At 40.2% G+C, this 22555-nt stretch overlaps 1 pseudogene; it reads left to right on the top strand.

The window, feature by feature from the left end:
* Positions 1 to 5300: 5300 nt before the first annotated feature.
* Positions 5301 to 22493, top strand: LOC128070954 (zinc finger protein 280A-like; annotated as a pseudogene).
* The last annotated feature ends 62 nt before the right edge of the window (positions 22494 to 22555 follow it).

The following is a 22555-nucleotide window of genomic DNA, read 5'->3' on the forward strand; positions in this document are numbered from 1 at the left end:
GCATGTGTGCAACTAGAGCATGTTTTTAGCAGAGCCCGGATGGCTTGCACTTGAACTCATGCTCAGTAGTGATGTACCATGTCCTCCAGTGTTTAAACTCACTATGTCCACAGGAGTGCTGGCTCAGTTGTGTCCAGAAGTAAACTTCAGAGTCCAATTTCAGTAATTGTTTAGGCTCACCTGAACAGGTTGAGAAATGGCCTGACTCACCTATAAAGCAACATGCTAATTATTGTGGTATTTATGCTTTAGAGTGAAAGTTCAGCTGGTGATGAACTCTTGTTCTGGAAGGCAATTTCATAGTGCAGGGATGCAGAACCCAGAGTGTAATATATCAAAAGTGCATGTGTACTTACAACAGTCCTGTTTTAGGCACAGGCTCAGTAGTGGCAGGCCAGATTCTCAAGAACCCAGGTTCAAGAGTGATGTGATATATGGTCTACTGTGCAGTCTCAGTGACAGCAACGCACTTGTTCTAAATCTTGTTAATAATCTGAATGGGGCAGCAAGGGTGATCCAGATTGGAGATGAAGTAGTTCCAGCGAGCGTCCTCTAGATGGCGGTCTCACTAGATGGCACTCTATTGACAAGTGCCTATTCCAGAAGGTATGCTCAGTGTTCGCAGCATGTGTGATTTGAAATCGGAGAAGTGAAGCGAAGTGAAGTGAAGTGATGTGAAGTCGCTCAGCCGTGTCCGATTCTTTGCGACCCCGTGAACTGCAACCTACCAGGCTTCTCCATCCATGGGATTCTCTAGGCAAGAATACTGGAGTAGGTTGCCATTTCCTTCTCCAGGGGATCTTCCCGATCCAGGGATCGAACCGATGTCTCCCACATTGTAGGCACATGCTTTAACCTCTGAGCCACATGGGAAGCCCCATGGCAACCCACTCCAATATTCTTGCCTGGAGAATTTTGTGGACAGAGGAGCCTGGTGGGCTGCTGTCCATAGGTTCGCACGGAGTTGGACTAGACTAAAGCGACTTAGTATGCATACATTTATCGGATAAGGAAGTGGCAACCTACTCCAGTATTCTTACCCAGAGAATCTCAGGGATAGGGGATCCTGGTGGGCTGCTGCCTATGCGGTCGCACAGCGTCGGACACGACCGAAGTGACTCCGCAGCAGCAGCAGCAGTAGTGGTTTGAAATCAGGGATCAGTAGTTGCGACAAGCTTCTTACATTTTCAGTCATTACGGCATGCCAGGTCCAGAGTGCAGATGCACTTGGTTGTGATACTTATGCTCTAGAGTTGTAATGTATGTTCCAGAGTGCAAGCTAATTAGTACACCTGTTCTAATTTAATTATTAGTAAAAGCAAAATTCAAACTCATGATTTCAATCTCAGTAGTTGCATGAATAATCACAAGTAGTGGATCATACACTCCTGATTGCCAGATCATGAGTTGCAGTATAATTGCCACAGAGTGGGGCACAACAGTGGTAAGAAGCATACTTCAGAGTGCAAACTAAGTGGTTGATGGATGCATACTACAGAAGGTGAGATTAGTAGCTTCGCTGCATGCATGCTTCACACTGTGAGCTCAATAGTACTTAATGGTGTTATATTGACAGTATGCGTATTTTAGAACACTTTCATTGTAGTGGCAGAATGCATACCTTTGAATATAAACTCAGTAGACTGGTCCTAAGATGGCAGGGACATATGAGAAGGAGTTCATCTTTTCCTCAGTAAATACCTCAACAGATTATCAGTATATGGAGTAACTTTCACTAAACAAGTTCTATATGCTGGCAGAGGAAATTGGACACCCAGAAAGGCCAATCAATTTGTTCATATGGAGTAGAAGAAGAGATAAACAAGAATAGAGAGACAAAGGATTTAGGGATAGAGATTGATTCTAGAACCAGACATGTAACAATGGACTGGTTCTGAACTGTAACCCTGCTTATTTAAATTAGATGCAGAGTACATCACGTGAACTGCCAGACTGGATGAAGCAGAAGCCTGAATCAAGATTGCTGGAAGAAATAGCAATAACCTTAGATACACAGATGGCAAAACCCATATAGCAGAAGGTGAAGACAGACTAAGAGCCTCTTGATGAAAGTGAAACAGGAGAGTGAAAAGCTGGTTTAAAACTCAGCATTCAAAAATAAAGATCATGGCCTCTGGCCCCATGATTTCATGGCAAGTAGATGGGGAAACAATGGAAATAGTGAGAGACTTTATTTTCTTGGCTCCAATAACACTGTAGATGGTGGCTACTGCATAGAATTAAAAGATACTTGCTTCTTGGAAGAAAAGCTATGACCAACCTAGACAGCATACTTAAAAACAAAAACATTACTTTGCCAAAAAAGTCTTTCTAGTCCAAGCTACATTTTTCCAAGTAGTCATGTATGGATGTGAGAGTTGGACTATACAGAAAGCTGAGCCCTGAAAACTTGATGCTTTTGAAGTGTGGTGTTGGAGAAGACTCTTGAGAGTCCCTTGGACAGCAAGGGAATAAAATCAGTCAATAAGAGATTCAGTCCTGAATATTTATTGGAAGGACTGATGCTAAAGCTGAAGCTACAATACTTTGGCTACATGATGCAAAGAACTGACTCTTGCAAATGACCCCCGTGTTGGGAAAGATTAAAGGCAGGAGGAGAAGCAGATGAGAGAGGATGAGATTGAGTCCATCACCGACTCAATGGAGATGAGTTTGAGCAAGCTATGGAAGTTGATGTTGGACAGAGAAGCCCGGTGTGCCACAGTCCTTAGGGTTACAAATAGCTGGACATAACTGAGCAACTGAACTGAACTTGTGTTGGGATAGAGAGTCGATTCCTAGTCAGATTGATAAGAAGTCTTGGCTCCCCAAAGAGGAGAAAGATGTCTGGATTCTTGAGGAGGAAATAGTGTTCTGGAATTCTCAAGGAGGAGAAAAGGGCAAACATGTTTGTTTGCTCATTGTTTGTTTTTCTCTATATTACTTAGTCTTGGTCACATTTTTTTTTTTTTTTTTTTTGCTTTAAACCTGGAACTGGTGTTTACCCAGCAAACAACTCCATTTAAACTCTGTACTTGGGATTATATAGCAACAGTGTATCATGCTTGAGGACAGTTTGTCCTTTCTGAAAACCTTCTGACTAATCCTAATATTTTAGAAGGTATATTATGGGAGTGGGTCTGGTAGGATCTTTCTATTGTTAAATTCTAATCCCATTATCCTAACATATAATTTATGGGAGTAAGTCTAGCAAAATATTCACAAATTTGAGACATTATTTATTTATTTGAGCCAAAGATCACTTCAAAGTTTATTGTTTTTATTCAAACTAACCAACAACAATCTTCACACTATTTTTTTTTTATTTTAATGCATTTATTTTAATTGGAGGCTAATTACTTTACAATATTGTATTGGATTTGCCATACATCAACATTAATCTGTCAAGGGTGCACATGTGTTCCCCATCCTGAACCCCCCTCCCACCTCCCTCCCCATACCATTCCTCTGGGTCATCCCAGTGCACCAGCCCCAAGCATCCTGTATCCTGTATCAAACCTGGACTGGCGATTCATTTTGTTATAAGATATTACACATGTTTCAATGACATTTTCCCAAATCATCCCACCTTCTCCCTTTCCCACAAAGTCCAAAAGACTGCTCTATACATCTGTGTCTCTTTTGCTATCTTAATGCATATAAATGGAATTTAGAAAGATGGTAATGATAACACTGTATATAAGAACATCTAATTTTATTTTTTTAATTTTTATTTTTACTGTATTTTGCTTTACAATACTGTATTAGTTTTGCCATATATTGACATGAATCAGCCAAAATCCATAACAAAATTCTAGCAATCAGAATCCAACAACACATTAAAAAGATCATATACCATGACCAAGTGGGCTTTATCCCAGGGATGCAAGGATTCTTCAATATCCACAAATCAATTAATGTAATTCACCACATTAACAAATTGAAAAATAAAAGCCATATGATTATCTCAATAGATGCAGAGAAGGCCTTTGACAAAATTCAACATCCATTTGTGATAAAACCTCTCCAGAAAGCAGGAATAGAAGGCACATACCTCAACATAATAAAAGCTATATATGACAAGCTCACAGCAACCATTATCCTCAATGGTGAAAAATTGAAAGCATTTACCCTAAAGTCAGGAACAAGACAAGGGTGCCCAGTTTCACTGCTACTACTCAACATAATTCTGGAAGTTTTGGCCACAGCAGTCAGAGCAGAAAAAGAAATCAAAGGAATCCAAATTGGAAAAGAAGAAGTAAAAATCTCACTGTTTGCCAATGACATGATCCTCTACATAGAAAACCCTAAAGACTCCACCAGAAAATCACTAGAGCTCATCAATGAATATAGTAAATTTGCAGGATATAAAATCAACACACAGAAATCCATTGCCTTCCTATACACTAATAATGAGAAAGTAGAAAAAGAAATTAAGGAAACGATTCCATTCACCATTGCAACAAAAAAAATAAAATACTTAGGATTATATCTACCTAAAGAAACTAAAAACCTATATATATATATATAAAATTATAAAACACTGAATAGCCAGGACATGGAAATAACCAGATGTCCATCAGCAGATGAATGGATAAGAAAGCTGTCGTACATATACACAATGGAGTATTACTCAGCCATTGAAAATAATACATTTGTATCAGTTCTAATGAGATGGATGAAACTGGAGCCGATTATACAGAGTGAAGTAAGCCAGAAAGAAAAACACCAATATAGTATACTAAAGCATATATATGGAATTTATAAAGATGGTAGTGATAACCTGTATGCAATACAGCCAAAGAGACACAGATGTATAGAATGGACTTTTAGACTCTGTGGGAGAGGGAGAGGGTGGGATGATTTGGGAGAATGGCATTGAAACATGTATACTATCAGGTAAGAAATGAATCACCAGTTTATGTTCAATATAGGATACAGAATGCTTGGGGCTGGTGCATGGGGATGATCCAGAAGGGTGGGAAGGGGGATGGAGGATTCAGGATTGGGAACTTATCTACACCTGTGATGGATTCATGTCAATGTATGGCAAAACCAATACCATGTTCTAGAGCAAAATAAAGTAAAAATAAAAATTAAAAAAATAAAAATAAAAACTAATAAAACTTATGAGTTATATATTTCTGGAGTTTTCCATTTAATATTCTCGGTGAACTACTGAGGGTTAACTGAAACCACAGAGTGACACCTGAGATCAGAGGGGATGACCATGTCCTGTGGTTGCCTTTATGTGGAAAAAACAGTAGAAGGGGCCACTTGAAGCCAAAAGTGATTGTAAAATGTCCAATCTCTCCCCGTGTGAGGAAGCACAAGCATCACTAGAACCTGAGAAAAAGACCAGAGGGTCCAAATTCAGAGATGAGGACAATGACGATGCTGAGGTCATCTTTGTTGGAGTGGAGCACATCAATGAGGATGCTGAAACCCTCTTTGTCAGGGAGATTTCAAGTTCAAATATATATTTATATATTATATTTATAACATTTTGAACAGAGTGACCAGGGACTCATCTTCAAGAAGAAAGAAGGGCCATGTGAGTCCAATTCCCTCCTGCATGTTGCAACCTGCAAATCTGAGAACCCCAGCATCTGAGCCAGTGGCCATATCACCAGCTTCTCAGTCTGAATGGGGAGAAAGAGACAGTCCTATTATTTTTGACCCTTCATCTAAACCTGATTATAAAATGAGCTGTCTGGAAGCTGTGCTTCACAATTCAGAATTGCTCTCTCCATGGCCTCACTGTCTGTCTGGAGCTGTTCTCTCATTAGGAGCCAAGGATGAACGTGCTCTTAATTCAAAGCTATGTCCTACTTCAGATGTAAAATTTAGCAGTGGGAATCCCAAAAGACCCAAACTCAGCGATGGAACCCCAGTGGGACCTGCCTCCACCATGGCCCCTTCAGGTGTCTCTCCTACAAAGAACACGATTATGACCTTGGAAGATCTCCCGACCTCACCGAGCCATGTTCGTGGTGAGGCATCATTTTCACGGACTCACGCCAATGACCAGGCATACTTCAGTCTTATGGATCCAGACAGAACACGTACTTTGGAAGGGCTGGATAAAATGGACTTTTTGACTCTTGCAAGTCAGAGCAAGACTGTTGATCCCATGAAAAGAAATCTGATCATTTTATTTGATGACTTTTACTATAGACAGCGTACAAGAGATGGACTGCCAGAACAGAAGACTCACACAGCCTTTAAATGCCTCAGGTGCTCGAGAGTTCTAAAAAATGTCAAGTTAATGACCCAAGTGAAGAACCATGTGGAGCTTTAGAGGCAGAAGGGTGACAGTTGGAAATCCACACTACCTGCCAACACTACCACCGCCAGTCCATTCCAGCTGCAGTGTCACATTGAAAGCGTCCATGCTTCCCCGAAGCCCTCCATGGCCTGTAATATCTGTGAATTGTCCTTCAGAACAGATCAGGTTTTCTTACAGCACATGAAGGACAGTCACAAACCTGGCGAAATGCCCTATATGTGCCATGTTTGCAATTACAGAATGTCAGCCTTTGCCAATGTAGAGGCACATTTTTGAACATGGCATGGAAACATGAACAATTTGCTTTGTCTGTTTGGCCTCGAAATTTTCAAACTGGTGACATCCTTCATAAATCACGGTTGGAGGCAGTGAAATAAGAGGGTCATTCCATGTTCCAAGTGCCAGCTACAGTGTTTGAACCTGAAGGAAAAGACAGAGCTCCAAACCAGAATCATCAGTCATTCAAGAAGCCAGAGCAATTGTGAGGGTTGCCTCCTGAAGCAGAGGTCATGATCTGAACTTCAGTTCAGCTGGAACTGACAGAGACAGCATCCAACATTGTGAGGAACACTGACTCCCAAGTGCTGCCCAGAAAAATTACAAATAAGATTGACTATGAACACAAAATATTCCAGATGTGTTGCAGCAAGGGATCTAGCTAAAAAAATTATGTTCTACCTACCTCCAGAAATTCAAAAAAAGCCCTGTTGAGGTTCAGCCAGCTGTACATAAAGACCCTGCCTGGTTTTTGTTGTTCAGTAGCTCAGTCATGTCTGACTCCCTGTGACCCTATGAACTTCAGTATGCCAGGCTTCCCTGTCCCTCACCATCTCCTGAAGCTTGCTCAAACTCATTCCACTGATGGCTGCTGATGCCATTCAACCATCTCATCCTCTGTCACACCTTCTGCTTCTGCCTTCAATATTTCCAAGTATCAAGGCTTTTTTTTTTTTTTTTTTTTTTTTTGTACCTACAGAATTACTTTATTTGTAAAATAACTTGATTTAAATACCGGTTCAGTATATTTTTAACAACTGAAAACATTTGGTTTTCTGAGTTACAATCAAAAACAACTGTTAGGACGTAAACAACTGAAAAAACGTAAATCAAAATTATAATCTAATAAGCAAATACCTTACAAGAAGAAATCAGCATAAGTTAGTTGACTCTTCCTATCAGGAGGCCGAAGTATTGGAGCTTCAGCATCAGTTCTTCCACTGAATATTCAGGGCTGATTTCCCTTACAATTGACTAGTTGGATCTCCTTGCAGTCCAAGGGACTTTCAAGAGTCTTCTCCATTCTCCAGCACCACAGTTCGAAAAGATCAATTCTTCAGCACTCAGCCTTTTTTTATGGTGCAGCTCTTCCATCTGTATCTGACTACCGGGAAAATCATAGTTTTGACTTTATGGACATTTGTTGACAAAGTAATGACTCTGTCTTTTAATACACTGCCTAGGTTTGTCACAACTTTTCTTCCAAGTAGTGAGCATCTTTTAATTTAATGGGCTCAGTAACCATCCACAGTTATTTTGGAGCCTAAGAAAATAAAGTCAGGCTTTACCATAACTGAGATTGCATTTGCTTCATCTTTCTACCATCAAGTAGCTTTGAAATCTCCATGTTCTTTCCTGGCCACTCTATGCTCCCCAAAGTAACCACTTCTCTGACATCTAGCACCAGGGATTCATTTTTCTTTGTTTCAAATTTCAAATTAATAGAATCACACAATAGAGTTTCTGTTCCCCTAGTCCTGGTTTTCTTTTAAATAAGTGAGATGCATTCTTATTGTATGTAGTTGTGGAACACTCTTTTTCATTGCTGGGTAGAATTCCCTTGGATGAATGGGCATAGTCTTATATGTCCATTTTACTGTGCCTGGAATTTGAGGCTCTTATTTTGCCTTTTTGAATAAGCTGCCTATGAACCTGTGTGTGTCTTTCATAGTAACTTCTCTAGGATAGCTATATCTGTTGTCTAGGCATGAGATTTTCTGATAATGCATGTGCTAGTGGTTTAGTTGCTAAGTGGTATTTAACTTTTGCAACCCCATAGACTCTAGCCCACCAGACTCAATTGTCCATAGAATTTCCCAGGCAAGAATACAATAATGGGTTGACATTTCCTTCTCCAGAGGATTTTCCTGACTCAGGGTTCAAACGTGGGTCTCCTGCATTGCAGACAGATTTGCTACTGACTGAGCCATTCAAATATGCAGGTACAGGCAAATGCTTTTTCAGACTGATTAAAATAATGTTTATTTCCTGAAGAACTGACACTTTTGAAATGTGGTGTTGGAGAAGACTCTTGAGAGTCCCTTGGACTGCAAGGAGATCCAACCAGTCCATTCTGAAGGAGATCAACCCTGGGATTTCTTTGGAAGGAATGATGCTAAAGCTGAAGCTCCAGTAATTTGGCCACCTCATGCAAAGAGTTGACTCATTGGAAAAGACTCTGATGCTGTAAGGGATTGGGGGCAGGAGGAGAAGGGGACGACTGAGGATGAGATGGCTGGATGGCATCACAGACTCGATGGACGTGAGTCTGAGTGAACTCCGGGAGATGGTGATGGAGAGGGAGGCCTGGTGTGCTGGGATTCATGGGGTCGCAAAGAGTCGGACATGACTGAGCGACTGAACTGAACTGAACTGAACTGAACAGTACTGGCATTTCCATTTATATCTAACACTTAGCATTGTCACTCTGTTTCATCATATAACTGAGCAGGACCCTGCAGAGCTTTCCCAAGGACAGACTAAACCCCCGGCCCACCCCCAACCCCACCCCCACCAATGTACTCTGTCTCTTTTTTGTAGAAAAACTTTAGGTCCTAGACCTTCCACGAGTTTCAAAGAACAAATTTAATTAGAAGTGAAAAACTGCAGAAACAAGAAAAAACATCAAGCAAGACAAACAATAATTTGTTTTTGAGCAGTCGTGTTCACTCCTTGTGACCCCATGGACTGCAGGCTTCTTTGTCCTTCACCATCTCCTGGAGCTTGCTCAAACTCAAGTCCATTGAGTCTGTCATGCCATCCAACCATCTTATTCTCTGTCATCCCCTTCTTCTCCTGGTTTCAATCTTTTCCAGCATTAGGGTGCATTCTAATGAGTCTGCTCTTCCCATAAGCTGGCTAAAGTATTGGAGCTTCACTTTCAGCATCAGTCCTTCCAGTGAATATTCAGTGTTGATTTCCTATAGGATTGACTGGCTTGATCTTGCTACAGTACAAGCAATTCTAAAGAGTCTTCTCCAACACCACAGTTCAAAAGCATCAATTCTTTGGTGCTCAGCCTTCTTTATGTTCCAACTCTCACATCCATACATGACTAGTGGAAGAATCATAGCCTTGACAACATGGACCTTTGTTGGCAAAGTAATGTCTCTGCTTTTTAATATGCCATCTAGGTTTGTCACAGCTTTTCTTCCAAGGAGCAATCGTCTTTTAATTTTGTGGCTGCAGTCACCATCTGCAGGGATTTTGGAGCTCAAGAAAATAAAGTCTGTCACTGTTCCAATCGTTTCCTGATATATTTCCTATGAAGTGATGAGACTGTGTGGAACACAACAAACTCTGGAAAATTCTTAAAGAGATGGGAATACCAACCATCTGACCTGCCTCTTGAGAAATCTGTATGCAGGTCAAGAAGCAACAGTTAGAACTGGATATGGAACAAGAGACTGGTTTCAAATAGGGAAAGGAGTACGGCAAGTGTGTATACTGTCGCCCTGCTTATTTAATTAATATTCAGAGTACATCATGGAAAACGCTAGGCTGGATGAAGCACAGTATGGAATAAAGATCTCTGGGAGAAATAGCTACAACCTAAGATATGCCGAAGATGCCACCCTAATGGCAGAAAATGAAGAGCCTCTTGATGATGGCAAATGAGGAGAGTGAAAAGGCTGGGTTAAAACTCAACATTCAAAAAATAAAGATTGAGACATCTGGTCCCATCCCTTCATGGCAAACAAGTGGAGAGAAAATGAAAATAACAGCAGATTTTATTTTCTTGGACTCCAAAATCACTGTGGATGGTGAATATAGCCACAAAATTAAAAGAAGCTAGCTCCTTGAAAGAAGAGCTCTTGCCTGAAAAACCCCATGGATGGATGGGCTGCAGTCCATGGGGTCGCTAGGAGTCAGAGACTACTGAGTGACTTCACTTTCACTTTTCACTTTCATGCATTGGAAAAAGAAATGTCAACCAACTCCAGTATTCTTGCCTGTAGAATCCCAGGGACGGGGGACCCTGTTGGGCTGCCATTTCTGGGGTCACACGGAGTCGAACACGACTGAAGCTACTTAGCAGCAGCAGCAGCAGCTCCCTGGAAGAAAAGTTATAACAAACATAGAGAGCATTTAAAAAAAAAAAAAAAAAGCTAAGGGATCACTCTGCTGACCAAAGTTCTTATCATCAAAGCTACTGGGGCTCAGACAGTAAGGCATTCACTTGTAATATGGGAAACCTAGGTTCGATCATGGGAAGGACATCTCTGTAGCCCAGTGGTAAGACTCGGTGCTCCCAAATTAGGGCATCCAAGGGCATTCTCTGCTCGGGGTATTAAATCCCACATACTGCAACTAAAAATACCACTTGTGACAATTAAAAATCCTGCCTCCCACATGCTACAGTGAAGATTGAAGATCCCCTGTGCTCGCACTAACACCAAGCACAGTCAAGTAAATGAATAAATATTTGAAAGACAGAAAGAAAAAGATACGACAATTCCCTGATGTTTCAGCGGTTAGGACTTCATACTTTCAGTGCCAATGGCCAGGGTTCAACCCATGGTTGTGGAACTAAGATCCCACAGGTTCCATGGCAGGGCCAAACAAAAACCCAGAAAGATAACTGAGGAGGAAAGAACTCCCAAGGTTTGAAAATGAAGCAATATAACTGCAAATGGGCTGATGATAGAATAAGGATTGCCAGGGACCCAAAGTGCAAAAGTGGCACCTTTGTAATTCACAAGCCTCTCTAATATTGTGGTTTAGCCTCCTCCTACTCCTGCTTCTGAACCTAAATAGCATTTCTCCTAAGAGAATTGTTATGGGAAAAAGAAAATATTTGAACTGAATGATATTGAAAATAGCAAATTTTTTAGACAGAGCTAAAGCAGTTTCATGCGTTAATGTGCATTATATTTGAAAAGAAGAAAGGTTGGCAAAACAATGATCTAAGTCAGTGCTATTTGCAGAAGTTTCTGCAGCAATAGAAAATTTTAAATATTTTTTACATGTATTCCCTAATAAAGATGATCAGCTTTTCACATAGATAAGTGTATATGTTTCTCATCAGTGAGGTGATATCCTTTATCTGTATTTTCAGATGGAGTGTTCATGTGGTAGGACTTTCTTTTTCTCTTTTTCCCTTGCTCTGAGGACTAAGAGATCTTAGATCTTCAACCAGGGATCGAATCTCTGACCCCTGAAGTGGAAGCACAAAGCCCTAACAACCAGATCACTAGGGAATTCTCAATGAAAATGTTTTCAATGCCCTTGTGTAATATGTCACTTTGGAGATTTTAAATATAGCTAGTGTGACTGAGGTATTATATCTTTGTGTGTGTTCAGCCGCTTCAGTCTTGTCCAACTCTTTGCAACCCCATCAGTGTAGCGTGCCAGGCTCCTCAGTCCATGGGATTCTCCAGGCAATAATATTGGAGTAGGTTGTCATTTCCCTTTCCAGGGTATCTTCCTGACTCAGGGGTTGAACCCTCATCTTTTATGTCTCCTGCATTGGCAGGCAGGTTCTTTACCACTACAACCACCTGGGAAACCTCTTAAATCTTTAATTTAATTAATTTAAAATTAAAAGATATGGCTGGAAGAAACAGATCTTCCTTATAAATCAGTTTCAATTAATTTGTATACTCAGTAATTTGTGTATCTCTTAGATATTTTCCTCAAGATGAGAGCCCATGCCCCTCCCTAAATGTAGGTTGGGTTTAGTGACTTGTTTCCAAAGAACATAATATGTCAGAGGTGAGGAGATAATTTATAGCAGAAGAACTAGTGGTAAGTCATATTGATAGTATGAATCCTTGATGGGAAGTGATGAGAAAGATATTCTGCCTTGGAGGTATAGTTCTAAAAATATATAAACACCAGTGCAACCAGGAGAAATATATAAAACCCATATTGAGATTCATTCTGCAAAATACCTGTCCCTGAAGGACTCCTGAAAATTGTCAAAAGTCATCAAAAGCAAGGAAAGTTTAAGAAATTGCTACAGACCAGAGTAAGCTAAGGGAGATATCTGTAGCTTTTTGCTATATATCCTCATGCAGTTCACTATCCTATATAGGAATATGAAACTGGAAAAGAACATTTGTGGAAAAACTGGTAAAGTTTGAGTAAAACCTGGAACTTAGTCAAAGGTACCCTGTTGAAAGATGCTGGAATAATTGTGAGGCTTAAAGAAGGTAATCTCACATATATACATTTTAGACATTGCAAGTATTTTCTCTACATCACACCCACTTCATTTTGACTTCACTGGAATGGAAATCTAAAATATGGTGTACTTAACTGAATGGAAATCTTCAAATACAAAGGATCAATAATATTTAGACTGTACGATCTGACCATAAGGCAATAATTAGAAATTGGCAAATAAACATCTTTTAAAATGTCATGCATTTGGAAAATATCAATAACTATATTAATACATATATATTTCCATGGAATTTTCAGACAAGACTACTGGAGCAGATTGCCATTATTTTCTCCATGAGATCTTCCTGACTCTTGATCAAAGCCGGGCCTCTTATGTCTCCTGCATTGGCTGGAAAGTTCTTTACCAATTGAGCGACCAGGGAAGCCCATACAATATATAATCTTTGTCTTAAGAAAAGCCTATTAGGACATACTTGGAAGTGAATGATAATGAACATATTATTCAGCACAAACTATGGGAGGGGACACAGTTAAATTTGTACAGAGAAACAATGGAAACAGTGACAGACTTTGTTTTCTTTGGTCCAAAATGATTGTGGATGGTGACTGCAGCCATGAGCTTAACGTATTTGCCCCTTGGAAGAAAACCTTTGACAAACCAAGACAGCATATAAAAAGCAGAGACATTATTTGCTGACAAAGTCTGTCCATTCACTGCTATGATTTTTCCAGCAGTCGTATGTTGATGTGACAACTGAATCAGAAAGAAGGCTGAGTGCTGAAGAACTGATGTTTTTGAACTGTGGTGTTGGGGAAGACTCTTGAGAGTCCCTTGGACAAGAAGATCCAACCAGTCAATCCTAAGGGAAATCAACTCTGAACATTCACTGGAAGGACTGATGCTGAATCTGAAGGTCCAATAGTTTGGCCACCTGATGTGAAAAGCCAACTTATTGGAAAAGACCGTGATGCTGGGAAACAGCTAGGGCAGGAGAAGTGGGAAGCAAAGGATGAGATGTTTGGATAGTATCACCACCTCAATGGACATGAGTTTGAGCAAACTCCAGGAGACAGTGAAGGACAGGGAAGCCTGGTGTGCTGCATGCAGTCCATGGCGTTGCAGAGTCCAGCATGATTGAGGGACTGAACAACAACAAATTATGGTAAATTTATAGCATTAGATATAAGAGAAATGAGAGTTACAAGTAATTATCTCACAAAGTTGTGAAGATGAGCAACAGAACAAACTTATAGTGATAAGAAGGAATTAAATTAATAAAGAATGAAAAGTGAACATAATAGAGAAGGAAATATTGAAACAAAACCAAAACTTTATTCTCCCATATGACTACTAGGAGACGTCCAGCAGAACAGGGCATTAAAAAAAAAAAAAAAAAAAAAACCTCTGTAAAGAGCAAAAAAAGAAATACTTTAGGCTTTCCGAATATGATCTTTGGCAATTAATCAAGTTTTCAGCCATAGACCATAATAAAATGAACTGGTTATTGTTCCAACTTTAAGGATTCCAAAAATTGAATTTCACACAATTTTCACTTCAGAATATAATTTTTTTTTCAATTTTCCTCAGTCATTAAAAGGCATACGCTCTAAAATTTAAAAGAAGAAGAAAAAAGAAGAAGAAGAAGAAGAAGAAGAAGAAGAAGAAGAAGAAGAAGAAGAAGAAGAAGAAGGAGAAGAAGAAGAAGAAGAAGAAGAATTAGTAGTAGTAAAGCTCATTCTCAGCTCTGTATATGTTGGGCATAAACAGGGAAAGGCTGCCCTGTATTGATCTAAATGGAATACCAAGAGGTGGGGCTTCAAGATCCCGGTGTATGGTCAAATTCCTTAAGCAAGGGGCAGGTCACCCCTGAGGGCTGTGAATGCTGGACACCATCACTGGACTCCCCTGGTAGACTTGGAGGCCATTCTCAACCCTATGCTCTGGCGACTGTGCAGTCTGTTTTTTTCTTTTTCTTTTTTCCCCTTTGGTGAGCTGCGCAATCTTGACAGACCAGAGACCCTTGAGATTCAGGTTCAGCCTGACCACGCCCCCAGCGGGTGACTCCAGAGGTGCCATCACGCACCCATGCATCCAACTTGGCCTCACAGCCAAATAGATTCCAGGCACCTACACCTGGCAGCCAATCATCGTTGGCAGTGGGCACGCCTGTAGGGGCAGCTGTGGTGGCACCATAGTCCCCTCAGGCTTGCCTCCTCAGGCTTAACCTGGGGACCCACTAAGGGCAGGTGAGCTGCCGACAGTTCTGGTACTGCCACCAATGGGGACCGGTAAGGACTGGTGCATGGTGTGGCCAAAGAGGTGCCTGAGGGCCAAGGGGAGGGTTTCTTGGGTCCCCACTAGTGTGGGGCCTTGCTCTGTGGGGCAGCATGTGAGGGCCTGGAGGCCCTCAGGAGAGAGTGTGTGGCCAGGCCCACAGGCCACAGGCCCCTTTCATCCACTCCCCTCTATAGTCTGGGTGGGCACTGCTCTCCAGCAGCCCTCCTGTCCCGGGGGTGGGACAAGCCAGCTTGGGGAAAGGACCTGTCAGGCCCTTGGCCCTGGCCCTTGGCCCCCACCCAGGTCTCCTGTGGTCTCAAGAGCTGAGTTAGGCATTACTGACAAATGGAGGCACAGCCCTAAAACACCTCCCTTTTTTCCATAGGCACGACCTGGAATGAAGGAGTTAGGCTTTGTGATTCTGACTTGTTTTCTCCTTTCCTCAGCTGAATTGACTGAAGAGAATATTAAGGTGCTTATTGTTTTTGAGAGGAGCAAGAGAAGGCATAAAGCCTTCTGCAGCTGTGCTCCAAGAATAATTCATAAAGTTGATCACTAACACTTGTTCAAGGACTTTTGCAAAAGAGTGTTCCAGGGTGAGCACAGTCCACATCTTGAGACCATGGGAGGGATTCCTATCTGAAGCCTATTTGTGAGAAAAGTGTTTATGGCAAAGGAGTTTGCTGAATTTAGAGCTTAGGAATAATTAAAATAGTTAGAATCTAAAGATTTAAGGGATGCTGTAATGTTAGCATACTCTACTATAGCTTATAGAGATTAGGGACTTTAGAGATATTTATAGCTCAAAGCCCTTTCTGAGAAATAGTGAGCTTAGGACACTAGGGGCAAACAGGACTTAGAAAGATAATATTAAACTGAGGAATGTGGTATGCAGCCCATACATTAGCATGCGTTACTGTGTATTGACAAGGACATATGAGAGAAATTAGATGAGAGAATTTAGATAAGAGAATCGCTGAGGAACAAACTCTTTTTGAGGGGCAACAGTGATTTTGGAGGAAAAATAAATCTGGGTCAATGGGAACTAAAGTTATCAAACCTCTGACCTACTGCTTTTGTAAAAGTATAAAAGAGAATCATAACCTTGAAATAAACAGGCAGTCCAAGAAAACTGAGAGGCTGCCTCGGTTTCTCACCAACAACACTCACCCCTTCAGGTTGAAACCCTGGCTGCTGGAGCTGGACTCCGGCAGTGTGGAACCTAATATATTTAAACATACACACAAATCTTCATGGTGGGTTTGTGACTTGGACCCAAACTGGTTCTGCACCCAGGCACAGTCGGACAGGCGCAGGAAAAGAAAAAAAAAAAAAATGCTTTAGTGGTCTCTTCACTACCACAGCGCTTTGGTTGTTTTCCTGCTTCCTCTGCCTCTCCTCAGATTCCAGGGCTGCCCCTGTCCCTGGGGGTCCTGAGATTCAGGCATTTGGTTCAAGAAGTTGACAGATGAGGTATTTGTTTCTTTGTTTGTTACTGAGAGAAAGGAGGTGGGAGGAAGAAGCTCAGGGAAGAGGAGCTCAATCACTTGCTCTGGTTGAGTGTCAGATGCCTGGTCAGCATCCAAAGGGTAGGTCCTGGTAAGGCCTGGGGGATAAAACGTTCCCTGAACAGGTGACTCGTCCTGAATTTTTCCTCTGCCTGCCCCCAAGATGTGACCTTTTCCTGCCTGGGAAGTCTCAAGTGCTCAGGTTTTCAGTGTGCCCCTGAGGTAAGGTGACAGACATCTTTACAATAAGGAACAAAGCTGTGTCTTTCTTGCCTTCCATTTTTCTCCTTTCATTCATGGGATGACACGTTGCTTTTGAGAGAATTCTGATTGGGGATTAGCTGACCCTGATTATAGGTGCTGACTTCAGGGCAATCATGGTTTCAGGTTTGCAGCTCTCTGAGTTGCAACCTTAAAAACAGGCAGGAAGGCTGGTGGCTTGCTTTCTCCTCCCTTCTTAAAAGAAAAAAAGTAAGAGCACCATGGATTTTAAGCTATGTAGGGCTGACTCTTACCACTTGATGAGGCTAAAAGGGGGCAATGCACATATCCTAAGGTTTTAGCTACAAAAGCAAAGCAATGAAGGTGTGAGGGTTCCCTGGTGGCCCGATGATTTTGATTCTGGGCTTTCACTGCAGTGGTCTGGATTCAATCTCTGGTGAGGGAATTGGGACCTCATAAGCCAAGCAGCATGGACAAATGAATAAACAAATAAAGTGGTTCATTCAGAGAAAATGTGTTGTGATTTAACATCTTTACATGGGATTACTTGCTTGTTTCTGTACCCTTAAGGGCTTTATTTCATTAAGTAAGGGAACTCCACTGGATGGGGATGGGGGACCATCTGAGTTCATTTCATGTGAGTAAACAAGATCATAAGTAGCTCTATGTCCAGAAACGTGTGCTTACAGCTGTGTTGTACAGTTATCTATTGCTGGTACAGCTTTGAACTTCACAGCATGTTTTGTTTTGGTCACAACATGTGGCTTCATAGGATATTAGTTCCCCAATGAGGGATTGAACATAGGATCCTGGCACTGAGAGGGCTGAGTCCTAACCAAACTACTGGACTGCCAGTAAACTCCTGTTTTTAGGTGCTTTGATTTTTTTTTTTTAATTTTGCCATATCTGTAGAACTTCTCTGAATGTAAGCATGATGTCAAAGATATTATAATTTGAAATGTTTGTGTTGTACATATTATCTCAAAGTTGAATAGTTTGAAAGAACTTACACTTGTTATCTCTTGGTCTAGAATCCTGTTGGGTAGTTTATCCTCAGGGTCTCTCCTGAGGTTGTAGTCAAGCTTTTATCTGCTTTGGCAACCTCCAAAGACTCGGCTTGTTGAATCTAAGCTCTCTCACTTGGCTGTACTCATGAAGCCTCAGTTCCTCCTTCTGTGGTTCTCTCCAAGTGGCTGCTTTTGTGGAGGCTGCTGTCTTTTCCCAGAATGAGTGATTCAGGAAAGAACTTGCACCCAGGATAAAGTGCAGAGTCTTTTTTCAGATGTTACACATCTTCACTTCTCTATTTGCTTAGTCTCGCAGGTAAACCCTGTGATAGACTGAGAGAAAATTACACAGGGCTGGGAATATCAGAAGATGTGATTCATTTGAAGCCTGGCTACCATATCCATTAATCCACCATGCCAGGCTTTCTTCATATGATCTCAATTCCGTTACTGTGAGCGAATTATTTGGCTTGTGTACATTTCTTGTGTGCTGCTGCTGCTGTTGCTGCTAAGTCGCTTCAGTCTTGTCCAGCTCCGTGCAATCCCATAGACAGCAGCCCCCCCCATTCCTGGGATTCTCCAGGCAAGAACATTGAAGTGGGATGCCATTTCCTTCTCCAATGAATGAGAGTGAAAAGTGAAACTGAAGTCACTCAGTCGTGTCCGACTCTTTGAAACTCTATGGACTGCAGCCTACCAGGCTCTTCCGTCCATGGGATTTTCCAGGCTAGAGTACTGGTGTGGGTTGTCATTGCCTTCTCTTTCATGTGTACTAGATCTATTCAATTGTTTATTCAGTGATATTCTAGCAAGTGTCTTCTTTGTCCTGAACTAAGTTTTCTGTTTCTCTGGATGGTTCCCATCAGCAAACAGACTGACTATAATGTTATCTCTTGTTAAAAATCCATCTTTTGGTGACACATCCTGCTTCTGTTTCTTTTGTTTCATATTTGCTTATTATAGACTTCTGCAGTGCTTGTAGAATTTGTTCTCTCCAGTTCTCTCATTTTCCTTTAAATCTACTCTTGCCAAGGTCACCAATGAATTTCAAATGTTTAACTCAGTGGTCATTTTTAGTTGTTATTTTATTTAATTTATTGTCAGCCTTTATCAGAGTAGTTCATTTCCTCCCTGGGGGTGGAAAAAATGTTTCATTTGGGTTACAGAGTGCTTCTCTTTCGTGCTTCTCTTCTACCTACAGTTCTTCCACATACAATGTGTGACCTTTGTGTCTGGCTTGATTCAGATGTCATATTTTCTTTTTAAATATTTATTTATTTAGCTATGTGGCATGTTGTATCTTAGTTCCCAGCCCAGGGATGGAATGTGTGGAGAGTCTTAAACACTGGATCTCCAGGGAAGTCCCACAGTTTGTGTATTTTCAAGATTCATCCATTTCATGGTTGTATAGCAGTGCATTTTTTTTTTTAATGGCTGAATATGGTACATGGCTTCCATGTAGTCCATTGTGAGCATATACCACAGTTTATTTATCCATTCATCAATTAATGCATAATATTTGGATGTTGTATTCTTTGTGGCTACTGTACTTAATGTTGCTGTGAACAGTGTTTGCATGGACTTAACATTTTCAGTTTTTATGGATATATACAAAACAGTGAAATTGCTGGATCATATGGCTATTCTTTATTTAATTTTTGAGGTACTGACCTGTACCATTTTAAAGTAATTACATCAACAATATATGATGATTCCTTTTCTCCCCATCCTCTGCAGCACTTGCTATTATTCTCCTTTATTATTATATCCAAATTAATGTGTGTGAAGTAGTATCTCACTGAGACTGATTTACATTTTGCTAGGGGCTTCCCTGGTGGCTCAGCAGGTAAAGCGTCTGCCTGTAATACAGGAGACCTGGGTTCAATTCTTGGTTTGGGAAGATCCCCTGGAGAAGGAAATGGCAATCAACTCCAGCTCTCTTGCCTGGAAAATCCCATGGATGGAGGAGCCTGATAGGCTACAGTCCATGCAGTCACAAAGAGTCGGATACGACTGAGCGACTTCACTTTCTTTCACTTTCAATCATGTCAAGCAGTATTTTCCATTGGTTGTTGGCCATTTGTATATTCTCTTTGGTGAAATGTCTATTCAATTTTTTTTTCCTAATTGTTAAATGCTTTTTTTTTTAATTGTTGTAAAAAAATCTACCTGAAGTTTTTACCATTTTTATCATTTTTACATGCTAAGTATTTCACACACTTTCATCAGCCTTCTTGGAGAAAGAAATGGCAACCCACTCCAGTATTCTTGCTGGAGAACCCCATGGAAAAAGGAGCCTGGTGGGCTGCAGTCCATGGGGATGCAAAAATTTGGACACGACTGACACACACACACACAGTCATAGTGTTATTTTGTTTTTGTCGTTGTTATAGCTGTGCTCTGCAGCTTGAATGACAGTACCCTGGTTGAGGATCATACCCAGGCCCCTGATAGGAAACCATGGAGTCCTAACCTCTGAACTACCAGGGAATTCCTTAATACATTGTTAGGAAACAGCTATCTACACCTTTTCATCTTGCAAAATTGAAAGTCTATACCCATCACCTGTCCCATTAAACAACAACTCCTCTTTTCTTCCCTGTTTCCCTAGACCCTGGACTCATTGTTCCTTGTTTCCTTTCTATTGATTGACTATATTAGATACTTCATATAAGTCCTTTCTATTGATTGACTATATTAGATACTTCATATAAGTCCTTTCTATTGATTGACTATATTAGATATTTTATATAAGTGGAAACATACAGCATTTGTCTTTTTTATGACCAGCTTATTTCATTTGCTTGATGTCTTAAAGGAACATGCATGTTGTAGCATGTGATAGACTTTCCTTTATGTGGTTAAATAATGTTTCATTGTATGTATATATCACATCTGATGGACATTTAGATGCTTCCACCTCTTAGTTGTTGTGATTAGTAATGCTGTGAGCATGGCTGTGCAAATATCTCAAGACCGCGTGTTAGCTTCTTTTGAATTTATATCCAGAAGTGGAATTACTGAATCATGTGGTAGTTCTATTTTTAATTTTTCGAGGAGCCTTTGTACTGTTTTCTGTAGCAGTTGCCCCGTTTTATAATCTACCCATAACACACAAGAATCCGGTTTCTGTACGTGCTTGCCAACAGTTGCCATTTCCTTTCCTTTCCTTCCCTTTTCCTTTCCTTTCCTTCATATGTACACACACACACATATACACATACAACTTTTTTCATATCCTTTTCCATTATTATTTATCACAAATTATGAATACAGTTCCTTGTGCTCTACAGTACGATCTTATTTATCTATTCTATATATTAATATTATAGTTTGTGTCTGCTGATCACCAGCTCCCAATCTATGCCTGTCCCACCCTTTCCCTCTTGGTAATCACATAGTCTGCTCTCTATATCTGTGAGTCTGTTTCTGTTTCGTAGATAACTTTATGTGTTATATTTTAGAATCCACATGTAAATGATACCATATGATATTTGTCTTGCTCTTTCTGACTTCCTAAGTATTCTTTTTAACACTAGTGTAGATCTAAGTGTTTACTTAACTTCATTTTAAGAACATTTGTTTCTACTATATAGAAATGTGATTGATTTTTTCAATATTTATCTTGTATTCTGCAAGCTTTTTATTAATTCTAATACTTGTGATTTCCTTCAGGATTTTCTATATACAAAAGTATATATTTTGTACATATTAATATACTTTGACTTTTTCCTTTCCATTCTGAAGGCTGTTTGTTTTTTGTTTTTGTTTTGTTTTTTAAACAATAACAATTCAGTTTTTCTTACCTGATTGCTCTGGTTATAGAACTGCCAGTATAATATTAAGCCAAAGTGTGGAATAGACTTCCTTGTGTTGTTCCCAATCTTAGAGGGAAAATTTTCAGTGTTTCATTATTAAGTATGATGTTAGCTGTGGGTCTTTTACAGGTATCCTTTGATTGAAGAAGTTTTCTTCTGTTCTTAGTTATTGTTTCTTTTTGTTTTTGTTTGTTTTATTTTTAACCACTATTATGAAAAGGTGCTAGATTCAGGAAAATGCTTTTTCTGCAGGCAGATGTGTTTTTTGTCCTTTATTGTATTAAAATAGCATAATGTTGATTGATTTTCATATAATGAACCAACTTTGCATATCTCCATAAATCCCACGTGATCATGGTACATAATCTTTTTAAAATGTTGTTAGATTTTGTTTGCCAGTATTTTGTTGAGGACGTTTTCACCTGCATTCAAAGGGATATCGGTCGTGTGTGTGTGTGATGTTTCTGTCTGATATTGTTGTTAGAGAAATACTGGTATCACTTTGCCTGCGATGTGGGGAAGAGACCTGTGGAGTGAAGGATGAAGCATTGTTGAATTTAAGTTTAGCCAGGATTAGAGGGAGAAATTTAGGATATATCAGTGTGGAATTGGGGTGAGATTATCAAGAGAGTTCATTCTCAATTTGCTAGGCCTGTGTTAAGTGCTTGACATTGAATTATGCTCTTTGTTAACTATGTATAGATACTTTATACTTTGAATTTACTACCTATTTTCTGTATTAACATTTATGAAATAGTATTTGTGAATCAATTGCAATGTGCATTTATGATAGGTTTTCTTCCAATTTTACTACAAAACAGGATGCCATTGAATAACTGATGCTTTTTAAAAAGAGATGTTAATCTTAAGTCTAAGAAATAAGCGTGTTTGTGTTTAAGTTACAGAAACACATTTAAAGGTTATAAATTTGCCCAAAAAGATGCAGCTGGGGTGTGGTTAACTTAGAATTACAACTTAATCTTCTTCTACTCCAAAGTCCATGGTTCTAAACACACAATAGTGCTTTC

The sequence above is a fragment of the Budorcas taxicolor genome, chromosome Y (genome assembly GCF_023091745.1).
Source record: "Budorcas taxicolor isolate Tak-1 chromosome Y, Takin1.1, whole genome shotgun sequence".
In the NCBI taxonomy this organism is placed as follows: Eukaryota; Metazoa; Chordata; class Mammalia; order Artiodactyla; family Bovidae; genus Budorcas; species Budorcas taxicolor.